This window comes from Triticum dicoccoides, chromosome 5A (genome assembly GCF_002162155.2).
Source record: "Triticum dicoccoides isolate Atlit2015 ecotype Zavitan chromosome 5A, WEW_v2.0, whole genome shotgun sequence".
Classification (NCBI taxonomy): Eukaryota; Viridiplantae; Streptophyta; class Magnoliopsida; order Poales; family Poaceae; genus Triticum; species Triticum dicoccoides.
In genome coordinates this window covers 46,522,162-46,536,099 of record NC_041388.1, presented here as the reverse complement: position 1 = coordinate 46,536,099, position 13,938 = coordinate 46,522,162, and the positions used below count along the sequence as shown (strand labels likewise).

The 13,938-nt window shown below is 47.3% G+C and overlaps 2 long non-coding RNA genes across 2 annotated transcripts; both read left to right on the top strand.

Moving 5' to 3' along the window:
* The first annotated feature begins 1,647 nt into the window (after positions 1-1,647).
* On the top strand, positions 1,648-3,585 carry LOC119296949. The gene is made up of 2 exons (XR_005145460.1): positions 1,648-1,757; positions 3,262-3,585. It is a non-coding gene; the product is annotated as an uncharacterized LOC119296949 (long non-coding RNA).
* A 2,414-nt stretch (positions 3,586-5,999) lies between these two features.
* LOC119296948 lies at positions 6,000-8,532 on the top strand. The gene is made up of 3 exons (XR_005145459.1): positions 6,000-6,161; positions 8,076-8,394; positions 8,493-8,532. It is a non-coding gene; the product is annotated as an uncharacterized LOC119296948 (long non-coding RNA).
* The last annotated feature ends 5,406 nt before the right edge of the window (positions 8,533-13,938 follow it).

Below are 13,938 nucleotides of genomic sequence, written 5' to 3'. Positions count from 1 at the left end.
AAATTTCATGGATGTCATCCACATAGTACTATTACTATTAAATACCCTCTTGATTAATTCCATTGACATACACCTTCCCTTGATACTCCATACTCGATAAGTACATACTCCATGTAACATGCCTCTCCATCGACTGTACAAGACATACATCATACTCTTCATGATTATGTAGTATACATAGTATATATTCTATGATTTTGTAGTATATAGTATGTGGGAAATATAGCATATATACTATAAAAATTGGAGCATACCGAAATTTTCCTGAAAAATAGAATATATGTCCTATGATAATTTTGGAAGTATGAAGTAGAAAAAAACGAGTATGTATGCCAAGATTTGTTTTCCTTTGCAAGTACATGCGATCAAGCAAGCTAGCCCTCATCCAGCAATTTTAAAAAATAAGTCTTATCCATGCAATCAGATGCGGTGCATGCGGCCGGGATATTAGTAGGCTATTCAACTAACCATACGCAACTATCTAGACGGTGAGACATTAATGGATCTTTTTTGTTCGCTAACCCGCTTGGCTTGGCTGCATGAGATGACACATGGCAGCCAAAGACGTAGGAGGTAACTACCATTGCTTGTAGATAAAATTTGTCATATATATATATATATATATATATATATATATATATATATATATATATATATATATATATATATATATATATATATATATATATAAGACCATCGAAAACTCATAGGAGTGCTCGTCCTCGCATGCTCCCTATATCTACGTTCGTTCGTTTCTTTTGGGATCAAAGCAAAAGGTGTATTGGTTGGGTGGGTGTCCCGTATATGAGATATAGTAAAAGCGGATTGGACCCACCAGTCAACCACGTAGCGCTATGGCATTTGAAACCGAAAGGGGACGCCGTGACCAGCCTGTAGTGTAGGTACGTCACGCAGGGGAAGACGACAATTACTTATGCCTCCCGGACGGCAGCACCCACTGCCCCTAGACCCTAGTGGATGGGGTTGAGCGGTGTTTGAAGATTACAGTGCTACTAGTCATAATTGGAAAATGGTACATCAGTATACCATCTTGCCACGCCACGTAAATTAGTGTCTGAACTCTGAAGTCTAGTATACTGATGTACCATTTTCCAATTATGACTAGTAGCACTGTAATCTCCAAACACCGCTCAACCCCATCCACTAGGGTCTAGGGGCAGTGGGTGCTGCCATCCAGGAGGCACAAGTGATTGCCGTCTTCCCCTGCGTGACGTACCTACAGTACAAGCTGGTCACGGTGTCCCCGTTCGGTTCCAAATGCCACAGCGCTATGTGGTTGACTGGTGGGTCCAATCCGCTTTTACTGTATCTCATATACGGGACGCCCACCCAATCAATACACCTTTTGCTCTGATCCCAAAAGAAACGAATGAACGTAGATATAGAGAGCATGCGAGGACGAGCACTCTGTCAATGTACAACACGTAGTTGCATCATCCCTATGTTTGTTTTCATTCCATAAAGTCTCAAGAATGCTTTGAAGGCGCAACACATTTTTACATCATCCAGATAGAACCGCGTCTTCTAGACATACTTTTTTTGTTTTCTTTTCATATGGTCCGCTCATCCACGACTATAAGAGGAGAAGGTGTAAACACATTTGGATCTGCACCATCTCCTCTCCTCTCTAGCTTCATTTCCTCTTTGGGTGCTTATACCTCGAGACATGGCGGTACTCAAGGCCAAGATGCCGGCCTTGTGCTCCCTCTTGCTCATGGCACTCCTGTTGTTTCCTGGTAAGCCTTGACCGGAGTAAATTGCAAAAAACCACCACAATTGGAGACTCTAATTCACAAAACCATCATCATTCGTTTTTTTTTTCAAAAAACCACCACCATTGGGGTGACAGTTTTCAAAAGACGCTGATCTGTCACTAAACACATGTTGACATCATTTCTGACGGATGGGACCCACTGTAAGTGCTGATGTGGCAAAAAAACTCGTCATCGTTCACTTGTCTATTAAACTAGAAGAAGGGGCCACCCGTCAGCTGCTGCCGGTGGAGGGGGGCAGCTGAGGTCAACGGCGAGCAGGGGCCCTCCAGCTCCGGCGACGCCGAAAACCAGGCCGCTGGATCTGGCGGACAGGAGCCGCATCGGGCGAACCTGCGGCCGGTGCGGGAAGCCGGCCCCTCCCCGTTTCCTGGTACTGGCGTGAACATATGCGGTGCCGCCTCCTGCGCATGGTACGAATCGGGCGTCCACCGTGGGTCACGCACGGGCTGGCTCCGGTGCCTGCTGTCCAGATCCGGCGTCTGCCGTCAGGGTCCCGCGCACGGGCCAGCTCCGATCCGGAAGGATCCCGCGCCGAACCACCGGTTGGCGCCGGTGAGGCAAGCCGCTGCCGCCCCGCCGTTCTTGGGGATTCGAGCAGCAGCGGCCGCCACGCACGGGCGCGAGAAGCGGGAGCCGCCACGGCCGCGCAGGGGCCCGCGAGCAGCAACCCCGTTCGCGCATGGGCACGATCAGCCATGGTCGCGCAAGGCGCGCACTGGCGTGCTAGCAGCGGCCCCGTCCGCGCACGGGCGCTCGAGCAGCAGCGCCGCGCACGCCGCCTCCTCCAGAGCACGGGCGCGTCGCAGCGGGGACAGCGGACGCGATGGCCATGGCCCTGCTCCGCCTCCGGTGCATGCCGGGGCTCCCGAGGGCGCCGAGAGCACGACGAGCTCTCCTCGCGGGTCCTATCGATGGCAACCTCCAGCGCCTATTGCTCCTTCCCATGGCGTGCATGGCCACCTCCACAACTTCGGGTGACTTGGCCTGGAGCAGGTGGTGGCGCGCAAGGAGGCTGCTGTCTGCGGTAATGGCGGCAAAGCAGCGCGGGGCGGCGGCCGGCGGCGGCGACTAGTATGCGGGCGCGGGCGCTCTGCGGGGCGGCGACGAGTGCGATTTTGACTGGTCAAACCTGACCAGATAGCGTCGTTAGTACGTATGTGACCGGCGCCGTCTACACCTCGGCCACGTTACATCCGACATTGGGACCCAGCGGTTAATTTTTCGTCAAACGGCTCTAAGCGGCATATTAACGTTTTTTGAAAACTGTTACCTCAATGTTGGTGGTTTTTTGAAAAAAAATACGAATGATGGCGGTTTTATGAATTAGGGTCCCCAATTGTGATGGTTTTTTGCAATTTACTCCTTTGACCGGAATAATTATCCGAGGAATATAACATCTTCTTGGTGTCCTATTCTTTTCTTTGATGCCGTGGCGCAAAATGAGATGACCTTATTTTTACTGCAGGATCTGAAGGCAAGACTTGCTCGGAGGTCAGCAGGACATACACTCCTCTCTTATGTGGGGACGACACATGTGCTACTCACTGCCACAAGGAGGGCTTCCCTGGATCGAAGTGTGTGATCACCTCCTTCGACCCTCCCTTTTCAATCTGCCTCTGCAAGAAGCCTTGCTGATGATGCTTGTGGAGCACTAGTATATTGCTTGTGTGTTTAATGAACTATACATGTGGACATTTATGTTGTATTTGCTGTGATTAGCGGATCAACATAGAATTCACGCAAGGCAATATAATAAAGGTGGAATTGCGATAGAATTCGCCGCCCTTTTGTGTTTTATCCCGATGAGCAGCTAGAAATGAAGAGATAGATATAGCGTGTTGTGATGCGATTATATCTTCTGGAGTGTCTGCATGCATGTGAATCTATCTCTAGTGTTTGTCATTGTTAAATTATCTGGATAACGTGTGCTAGATGTATTTTGTATTTGTATGATTGAAGCTAAAATGCTCAACGAAGGCCACAGGCTGGCGCCGCTCGTCGTCGGTGCTGCAACGCACACGCCGGAGGTGCTGCGTTGAAGCTTTTTTGTAGCACTGTCGGGCTACATTGGAGCACCGCCAGGCTGCTGAAGCCGCGACGGGGGACGGAACGGACTCCACCGAGGCTGCAATGAAGCTTCGTCGGAGCTGCATTGAAGCTTTCGGCGGAGTTGCAATGAAGCTTCGTCGGGGGCGTCGCGGCCGGTGTTGCCATGGAGCAGTCCCTGGTGGTTCCCGCAGCGGTTGCCGGCGGGATCTGGGAGTTGCGCTGCAGCGCTCGCCGGCGGCTCCGTCCACCCGCAGCACTGGTAGTGTTGCAACGCAGCACGACGGTGGCGAGCCACCGGAGACGAGGGAGATTCCCTGGCGCGTCCCAGCGAGCACACATCAGAAGCCCTTGCAATCAGACGCCTCGCCACAGCAGTAGCGGTGTTGCAACACAACACGGCAACGGCGGCCGCCGGAGTTGAGGGAGATGTTCTGGCTCCCGTCTCGGCGAGCGCACATGTAGGAGCAACAGCATGGCCTCCTTGCACAGTGGAGGGGACATTGCTGTCTTCAGAGAAGTCACGAGCTGAACAGGATCAGAGGGAGAGAAGATGAGAGCTGAAAGGGATCAAAGAGAGAGAGAGAAGACGCAAGCGAGCTGCCTTGCTTAGATCGAATGGCAGCTAGCTTCAGATCGGACGGCTAGCCAGCTGGATGATTTATCTAGGAAATCATTCGACTGATTTGTAGCAGCCGCCAATTGCAAATCATGGTTAATTGTGTCTGCATGGCGAGTTTGTGCAATGAATTTGTAGTTGGCGCTGAATGTGCTTAATAGTATAAAAGAACCAAGCCAGCTAGATGTCGGCGTTTCCCCTTCACGTCTTTGCTAGACGTGAAGCTATAATCTGAAAGCTACCTAACCCCCAATCAAGCAGCTATCCCTTGATTCTAATTATTTTTATCAAGATTTTAAGCGTGCTGATCAATAGAATAAGAGTTCCTTCAATAGGATTTAAAGCGTGCCGGTAAATAGAATAAGAGCTCCGTCAGCGTCTCAACCAAGCCTATAAGATCATGGTGTTATCTCTTGGTTCAATTCTTTGTAAGCATGAACAATTGGACACTAGAGTTTGCACAAAACTACTGAGATTTCATCTCCTCTGGTATGAACAGACTTGCTTCATGTATATTATAAACTTTGTGTAGGCCAATTAATAAAGTGTTCTAGTTTTTTGTACAATGGAGAGCTGTAAAATTTGAAAAAAGAAGAAAGCAAAACATGAAGACAGTTGGTGCTAGCTCTGTCAGCTTCCTCTTTGGCCTCCAGAGAAGCGAGAGATCTTTCTCACTAAAGATGATATGCACGCAAGACCTAGAATCTTAAGGCCCCGCTTGGTTCCTCGTTTTAGGGCCCAATATACCTGTAAAATATACCCCTGTAAAATAAAAACGGATGGGCCTGTCGTTGGTGCTTGGCATGTCGTTTTTGGGCTGTAAGTTTTACACTGGTTTTCTCGTTTACACCCGTATCAAGCCGGTATCCGATACAGACCAGAGGTCGTCGTTTTCCCCCACCTCGCCTCTCGCTCGAGACCTAGATCGAGTTGCACCGCCGGGAGGCGTCGGCGCTGGTGTCCACGAGGTGGTCAAGCAACGGCGTTCGCGACGGCGACGTGGTGAGGCGCAGAAGACGGTGGCCACGACGGGGGTTAGGCGCGCCGACGACGGCGACTCGTTCCTGGCCGCGACGGTGACGGCGACTCGCTCCTGGCCGCGACAGTGACGGCGACTCGCTCCTGGCCGCGACGGCGACGTTGGCCGGCAGCCGTGACCTGACCGTGACGGCGAATCGCCCATCCTCCTCTGCTCCACCAAGGTATCCTCCCTCCTCCTCCTCCTCCTCCTCTGCCATCCCTCCCCGCCCCTTCCCCGTTCAACCGGCGGCGGAGTACTCCTTGGCGACGTGGCCGTCCTGCTTGGTCATGATTAGCCCGAACCCTCCTGCCAGTTAACAGCTGCTGCCAAAGTTTCACAAGAATTCAGTTCGTTAGCTGCTGTCGAAGTTCAGATTGATGTAAACCTAGAAATACTGATAAACAAACAGATGAACAATGGTCCAATGATTTGTTTATGAACAGGGTCCAATAAACTTCCATGGGTTTATGAATAGTTCATCTGTTTTCTTTGTCCAGTGTGCAAATAGAATGCTAACTAAGTTGGGCCTGTTTGATAAGTTATATAACTGCAGCACCTATTATTGCTACTGATATCATTGGCTCATTGCTGCCTTTGTGCAATGCAGAACTGTTAAGAGTGATTTGGAGGATTCAAGATTCTGTGAAGCTCTTTTGACATTTAAAGCTCAGAACTGAAGGTACTTAATAAACTCAAAAGCATTCAGTCCAGCTTGTGTGTGTGTCACTGATTTATTCTTCATTGTTTTGCGCATGTGCTTGTCTATATACATCTATACTCAACTGTTACATCAATCAATAAAAGTATGGTAATATCTTTTCATGTTACACTAATCTCGTTATCTTGATGTGCTAGTGCTCCTTTTATTCCAATGTCATAACATAGATTATATATACTACTGTGTTTACTTTGAAGGAGAGTTGCGGTATTTATTTTGTAATCTCTTCTCGCTAGATAATGGATACGAGTAACCATGATGATGGATATGAGTCATGTACTGATTCTGAGGAGGAGGAGGAGGAGATGATGTTTCTTGTCTTCCCGACAATATATTGTATATCTTCTAGGAGGGAAAAGATTCCAGTGAACACATCCATTCTTACGGGAGCTAAGTATATCCGAGAAATATTGGATGGCCACCCTCAACGGTGCCTTGATATTCTTAGGATGGAATCCCATATCTTCCAACTTCTATGTGACCATCTTAGATCCAAAAATCTTCTAAAAAATTCAAAAGGAGTCAGTGTTGAAGAGCAACTAGGGATGTTTATCTACATGCTATCCAGGAATGCGAGTTATCGTACGTTGACTGATAGGTTTCAGCACAGTCCTGAAACGGTGCATAGGCATATCAATGGATGCTTCAACGCTATGAGATCATTGGCATTTGACCTTATCAAGCATAGTTCGCTAGATACTCATTGGAAAATATCAACAAATCCCCAGTTTTGGCCTTTCTTTGAGGTACACGCCATCCCTTGCTATGTACTTTAGGAATTTATATCCTCCCTTAGTATAACACATATAGTAACCATAGCTTGTTTAATGCAGAACTGCCTAGGGGCAATAGATGGGACTCATGTTCCCATGACCATTACGTCCAACGAGGCTGCTCCATACAGGAATAGAAAGGGGACCCTCTCCCAAAATGTGATGGTCGCCTGCGACTTCGATCTCAACTTTGTTTATGTGTCAGCTGGTTGGGAGGGGTCTGCCTCAGATGCCGGAGTATTGAAATCTGCTATTCAATCGGGCTTCCATGTACCTCCGGGCAAGTATTATTTGGTTGACGGAGGCTATGCAAACACACCACAGTTTCTAGCTCCGTACCGTGGAGTTCGTTACCATCTAAAAGATTTCGGTAGAGGTGGCCCTCGTCCAAAGAACCCCAAAGAACTATTCAATCTAAGGCATGCCCGTCTACGGAACCATATAGAGCGTACAATTGGTGTATGGAAAATACGATTTCCTATTTTAAAAGTTGGCACACATTACCCAATTGACACTCAAGTCAAAATTCCTATGGCGGCAGCTGTATTTCACAATATAATCCGGAGTCACAGAGGTGATGAACAATGGCTAGATACGCAACAAATGCAAATTGACCCTCTTCTATTTGTCACTCTTCCTGATGGAGATGACAGACCTCGACATGTTCCTACATCCTCAAGCAATCAAAGGGACCTTGGTAATTCTATGAGAGATGAAATTGCCAACAGGATGTGGGCGGACTATCAAAGAATTCGAAGTGAAAGATCTTCACAGAGATCTACTAGCTAATAATTTAATTTTTTATTCTGTCAAAGTAATTTATTGTAATGATGTGGAATTTGAGATATAAAGATGACATTTGAGTTATGTTAATGTTTCATTTGAGTTATGTAAGGATGACATTTGAGTTATGTTATTAGGATCGATCCTATATATTAGCAACATTTGAGTTATGTTAATGTTTCATTTCATATTACTTGATGTGATTTTGCATTTTCAGATTCTTATATTTCTTAATGTGATGTTGGATTTTCATATTCTTATGTTGCTTAATGTGATCAGATTCTTGTATTGATTTATTGCTAAAGTTACATTGTCATAGGTTCAATATGACGCAAAATAGGGCTAAGTGGACAGCAAGGTATGAGAAAGGTCTCGTGGAGGTACTTACAGAGTACAATCTATCTCATTACCGTGGCCAAAATGGGTGGACTACCGAAGGATGGAATCAAGTTGTCAAGGAACTGAACAATTTATATCCAGAGGCAAGGTTTACCAAGGATCAGGTTCAAGATAAGGAAGCTCAGTTGAAAAAGCACTACAAAAATATCAAGTTGATAGTCAACCGCTCTGGAATATCATGGAATGATATTGCATGTGTGATCAACACCACGCCTGAAAAATGGGAAGAGATCATTGCAGTAAGTTTTTATTCCTTCTAACTTTTGATTTCCTTATATGTGCATGAACTTTTCATGCCTATGCATGATCTGCTCACACCTTTCTATTAATTATGTAGGAGGACCCAAAGCTCAAAATGTATGAAGGAAAGAGCTTTCTATTGTACGAGGCATTGGGTGTGCTCTATGAAGGACACATTGCGCAAGGAAGACACTGCCTCACATCAAGGAAGCCTCCGATTGGCACAAAAACAGGTAGCAACTTTGGAGCGAAGGATAAGATGGTTGCAAGCACTAACAAGAAAAATACAAGACATGGAAGAGATGACAACGTAAGGACTTCTTCAATAATTGACATCAATGATACTCCTACATTAGATGATGTGGATGAAAGAGAGAACACTGTCAATGACGAGGAAGAATTAGCCAGTGAAGATGCTGATGGCGATCAACCACAAATAAGTGAATCAAGTGCAAAAGGGAAAAAACTAAGAAACAAAAAGGTGCCACATCTGTACAGCGGCTTGAAGATTCCATGATGGCTTATGTGAATTTCAAGAAAGATCAAGCTTCCAAGAATGAAAAAGTATCACAGCAAGGAAAACAACCCTCAATTGCAGAATGCTTGCAGGTCTTGAATGACATGGATGATGTTCCCGACGAGGTCAAAATCTTTGCCTCTGATGTTTTCAAGGATGCAACAAATCGTGAGATTTTCCTGGGTTACAACTCAAGATTGCGGGGTATGTGGCTAAAGAAGGAAGTCCACAAGATTAGTCCTCAGCCTCCTCCTTGTAAGTACCATTATCTTGGTTTTCTGCATTTCTTCTCCCCACTAAAGATAAGTTTGTAAGGCTTAGTTGAGCGAGTATTCCTTTGCAGCTCGGCTTTCATCTGGTGCTATTCCTTCAATCAATCTGGTGCTCTGATCAAAGGTATTGTCCGTGCTCCTTTTATTTTCGCTAGGTTAATCAATAGAATGTATCCCAATCTTCATTTTTGCTTGCCCTGTTTATTGCATGATTGCTTGCCCTGTTTATTGGGGTTCTACAAATGGTCTCAGCTTCAGAGTTATATTGTTGGTGCTGATGTTCCAATCCCCCTTTGCAACATAATATTCTAGACATGTGTAGACTTGTTGCTGCCTAGAACATTTTTCTTATTCAAGATTTTGTTTATATTGCTGCCATGTTGTTTCTTCATCGGTGTTTCTTGAAAAATAATGCAGTTACTTTAAACTTGAGTGACATGCTATGGCTACCTTGCACCATCTGGCTCCCCTTGGTAATTCAGGATTTTGTGCTAATGTTTTTGACATGCATGGTTGTTCTCAACATCCGTGGTTGGTATCATTCTTAGAGCACAAAGTGATCATTATATAGCTAATGTTTTTTTTAGGTCGCCCTTTCGCATGATTCTGTGGTTACCCGAGTCCATGAAGCAGTCATAATCTTTCAGAAATATTTTATGTCTAGACGCACACCGATTCAACAATTGCCGAGTCCTAACTTTGGTTATGTACCATGCCAACGAGACAAGACAAGTATGCCTCAATAGAATTGTAATTTAAATTGCTGACTTTGAGCACTATGAGTTATCGGAACTATTTTCAAATGGAAGATTGCAAAAATATGATTTTTTCACTGATGTTGTGCTATTGTAATATAAATGAAAATGTTAGCTCATTTTATACTTGTCCAATTTGTGTCGAAGTGCAGTTGTATTGGAAATTGCTTGTGTAGTCTGTGCTGTTGAATATGCGTGTACTCACGCATATTTTACAAGTGGATTGAAACCTGGAGAGCCAAGCACATATTACAACCGGATAGAAAATACCACCCTTCGGAATGTATTTGGTTGGAGGCTGGTATAATAAAGGTGTAAAAGATTACAGGGGTGGCAGAAAAACTACATTCCAAGCGGGGCCTAAGTCTGTTCCTCTTTGAATTCATAGTTATGTAGACCTTTCTTACGCCACAACATTTGCCACGTTTGCCATGATATCATCCTGACCTTAAGCATGCTGCATAGCCGTTCGATTGGACGACACAGGGTAGCGTCGTTGTGACGCCCCCAATTTGACCGTACACTAATCATACACGTAAACGTGTACGATCAAGATCAGGGACTCACGGGAAGATATCACAACACAACTCTACAAATAAAATAAGTCATACAAGTATCATATTACAAGCCAGGGGCCTCGAAGGCTCGAATACAAAAGCTCGATCATAGACGAGTCAGCGGAAGCAACAATATCTGAGTACAGACATAAGTTAAACAAGATTGCCTTAAAAAGGCTAGCACAAACTGGGATACAGATCAAGAGAGGCGCAGGCCTCCTGCCTGGGATCCTTCCAAACTACTCCTGGTCGTCATGAGCGGGCTGCACGTAGTAGTAGACACCTCCCGAGTAGTAGTAGTCGTCATCGACAGTGGCGTCTGGCTCTTGGGCTCCATCGCCTGGTCGCAGCAAACGGGTATAGGAAGGGGAAAAGGGGGGAGCAAAGCAACTGTGAGTACTCATCCAAAGTACTCGCAAGTAAGGAGCTACACTACACATGTATGCATTGGTATCAAATGGAAAAGGGGTATCATATGTGGACTGAACTGCAGAATGCTGTTCAGAGGGGGATAGCTAGTCCTGTCGAAGAATACGCTTCTGGTAACCTCCATCTTGCAGCAGGATAAGAGAGTAGATGATAAGTTCACCAAGTAGCATCGTGTAGCATAATCCTAAGCGATGATTCTCCCCTCGTCGCCCTGTCAGAGAGCGATCACCGGTTGTATCTGGCACTTGGAAGGGTGTGTTTTATTAAGTATCCGGTTCTAGTTGTCATAAGGTCAAGGTACAACTCCAAGTCGTCCTGTTACCGAAGATCACGGCTATTCGAATAGATTAACTTCCCTGCAAGGGTGCACCACATAACCCAACACGCTCGATCCCATTTGGCCGGATACACTTTTCTGGGTCATGCCCGGCCTCGGAAGATCAACACGTCGCAGCCTTACCTAGGCACAACAGAGAGGTCAGCACGCCGGTCTAAATCCTATGGCGCAGGGGTCTGGGCCCATCGCCCTTTGCACACCTGCACGTTGCAAACGCGGCCGGAAGCAGACCTAGCCTAGCAGGCGTTCCAGTCCAATTCGGCGCGCACCGCTCAGTCGCTGATGTCACGAAGGCTTCGGCTGATACCACGACGTCGAGTGCCCATAACTGTCCCCGCGTAGATGGTTAGTGCGTATAGGCCAGTAGCCAGACTCAGATCAAATACCCGGATCTCGTTAAGCGTGTTATTTTGAAGTAACCGCGAACGCCGACCAGGGCCAGGCCCACCTCTCTCCTAGGTGGTCGCAACCTTCCCTGTCGCTCCGCCACAAAGTAACAGTCGAGGGCCGTCGGGAACCCAGGCCCACCTCTACCGGGATGGAGCCACCTGCCCCTTCGGCCCCCATCTTCGAACAGTATCATAAGTAATGTAACAGTATAAAGTATATAGCATATGCCCGTGATCATCTCCCGAAGTGATCACGGCCCAGTAGTAGAGCATGGCAGACGGACAAGAGTGTAGGGCCACTGATGATAATCTAGCATCCTATACTAAGCATTTAGGATTATAGGTAAGGTATCAACAGTTGTAGCAACAATGACAGGCTATGCATCAGAATAGGATTAACGGAAAGCAGTAACATGCTACACTACTCTAATGCAAGAAGTATAGAGGAGAGTAGGCGATATCTGGTGATCAAGGGTGGGCTTGCCTGGTTGCTCTGGCAAGAGAGAGGGATCGTCAACACCGTAGTCGTACTGGGTAGCAGTGGCGTCGGTCTCGGTGTCTAGCGAGAGAAGAGGGGGAAGAAACAATAAATAGTAAGAAAACAGATGCATAGCGATGCATGACATGACAAGTATCGGTGTTAGGGGTGCCCTAACGCGGTATGAGGTGGTACCGGTGAAGGGGGAATCATCCGGAAAAATATCCCTGGTGTTTCGTGTTTTCGGACAAATGAACCGGAGAGGGAAAGTTGCGTGTTCCTTATGCTAGGGATGCGTGACGGACGAACGGGCTGCGTATCCGGATTCGTCTCGTCGTTCTGAGCAACTTTCATGTACAAAGTATTTTCATCCGAGTTATGGATTAATTTATATTATTTTTTTGAATTTATTTATATTTAGAAATTACACAGTAAAATAATTTTGTCTCCTGGTGCTATTCTAGCATAGTGTATGACAGTAGGGCCAGGGTTGGGTTGACCCAATCAAAGATTAGCTAGTCAACATATGAACAGTGTACGGGGCCACGTGTCGTTGACTTAGACAATTATTTTAAATTTTGTTTTTCTCTAAACCATTAGTGGGTCCACATGTCATCTACTGTTGAATAAATTAGCTAGCACTACTAATTATATAAACTAACTAAAAGGCTGGCCAGGGTGTGGCATAGCCGGCCACACACGGCTGTGGTGCCTGCACACTACGCACTCACGTATACACACTATGCTAGGGAGTAACTCTATTTTTTTTAACACAAGATAGCATTTTGTGATTTTTATAGGATTTAATCCATGCATTATCTGAAGCAGGTCCAATGGAACAAAATGAGGTTTATTACGTCTACTTTCCGTTTATATAATTTTTACCCATGTTAGGACTTGTCTTATCGCTGTTTAGTGGCTGTCTAGAGGGCTTGGCATTGTAGAAATACGAAACCTAGCTACTGCTACAGTAACTGAACGTTACTGTAGCAGAGTAGCAGCAGAATGCAGCGGCTGCGGGAGACGGGGCAGGCGAGCGGAGCAGGCTCAGCGGCGGGAGCGCAGGCGCAGCAGCAGGTGCGGGGATCTGAAGCAGCGGCGGCAGTGGCGCATCAAGGCAGCCAAGCGCGCGCACACGCGGGCGACACAACGGCGTAGCGGACGGGGTGATGCCAGCCTGCAGGAGCTGCGCCATGCAGCGGCGAGCGGGAGGGGCGACGCGTCGTGGTGCGCGCTAGACATGGGCGGACCGCAGGGCACACAGGAAGCAGGCTGCGCACGGCAGCACGCCGGAGGATGGCGGACGTACAACACGCACACATGGAGGCACGGGAGGATGCTCATGAGCACATACGAGACTACGGGGGTGTGCGCAGGTGCGACCTCGTCCAATGGAGCCCACAGGCGAGGTAGACGGGTCCTAGGTGAGATCGGCTAGGCCCAGCTCGCGGCCATGGCGGACGGTGGCTACGGTTATGAGCGGACGCGCTAAGGAGCCGAATCCGACGAGGGAAAAGGGAGGAAAATAAGCGGAGGCTCACAGCGACTCGGAGGCATGCTCGGGGAGGTCGGGGATAGCCGGAGCAGTACGGATCGACGCCGGGAAGCGGTAGTCATCGTCGGGGAAGAAGGTCGCGGCCGACGTCTTGGCGGCTCCTCGATCCAAATCAACTGGCATAGACGACGTGGTCGACGTCGGGGATCCTCTTGAACGTATCCTTGCAGCGCGGGGTGGCTTCGGAGCGTGTTGAGGAAGGTGGCGCGGCGATGCAGCGCTTGGCTATGCGCAAGGAAGAAGAAAGAGGCGCG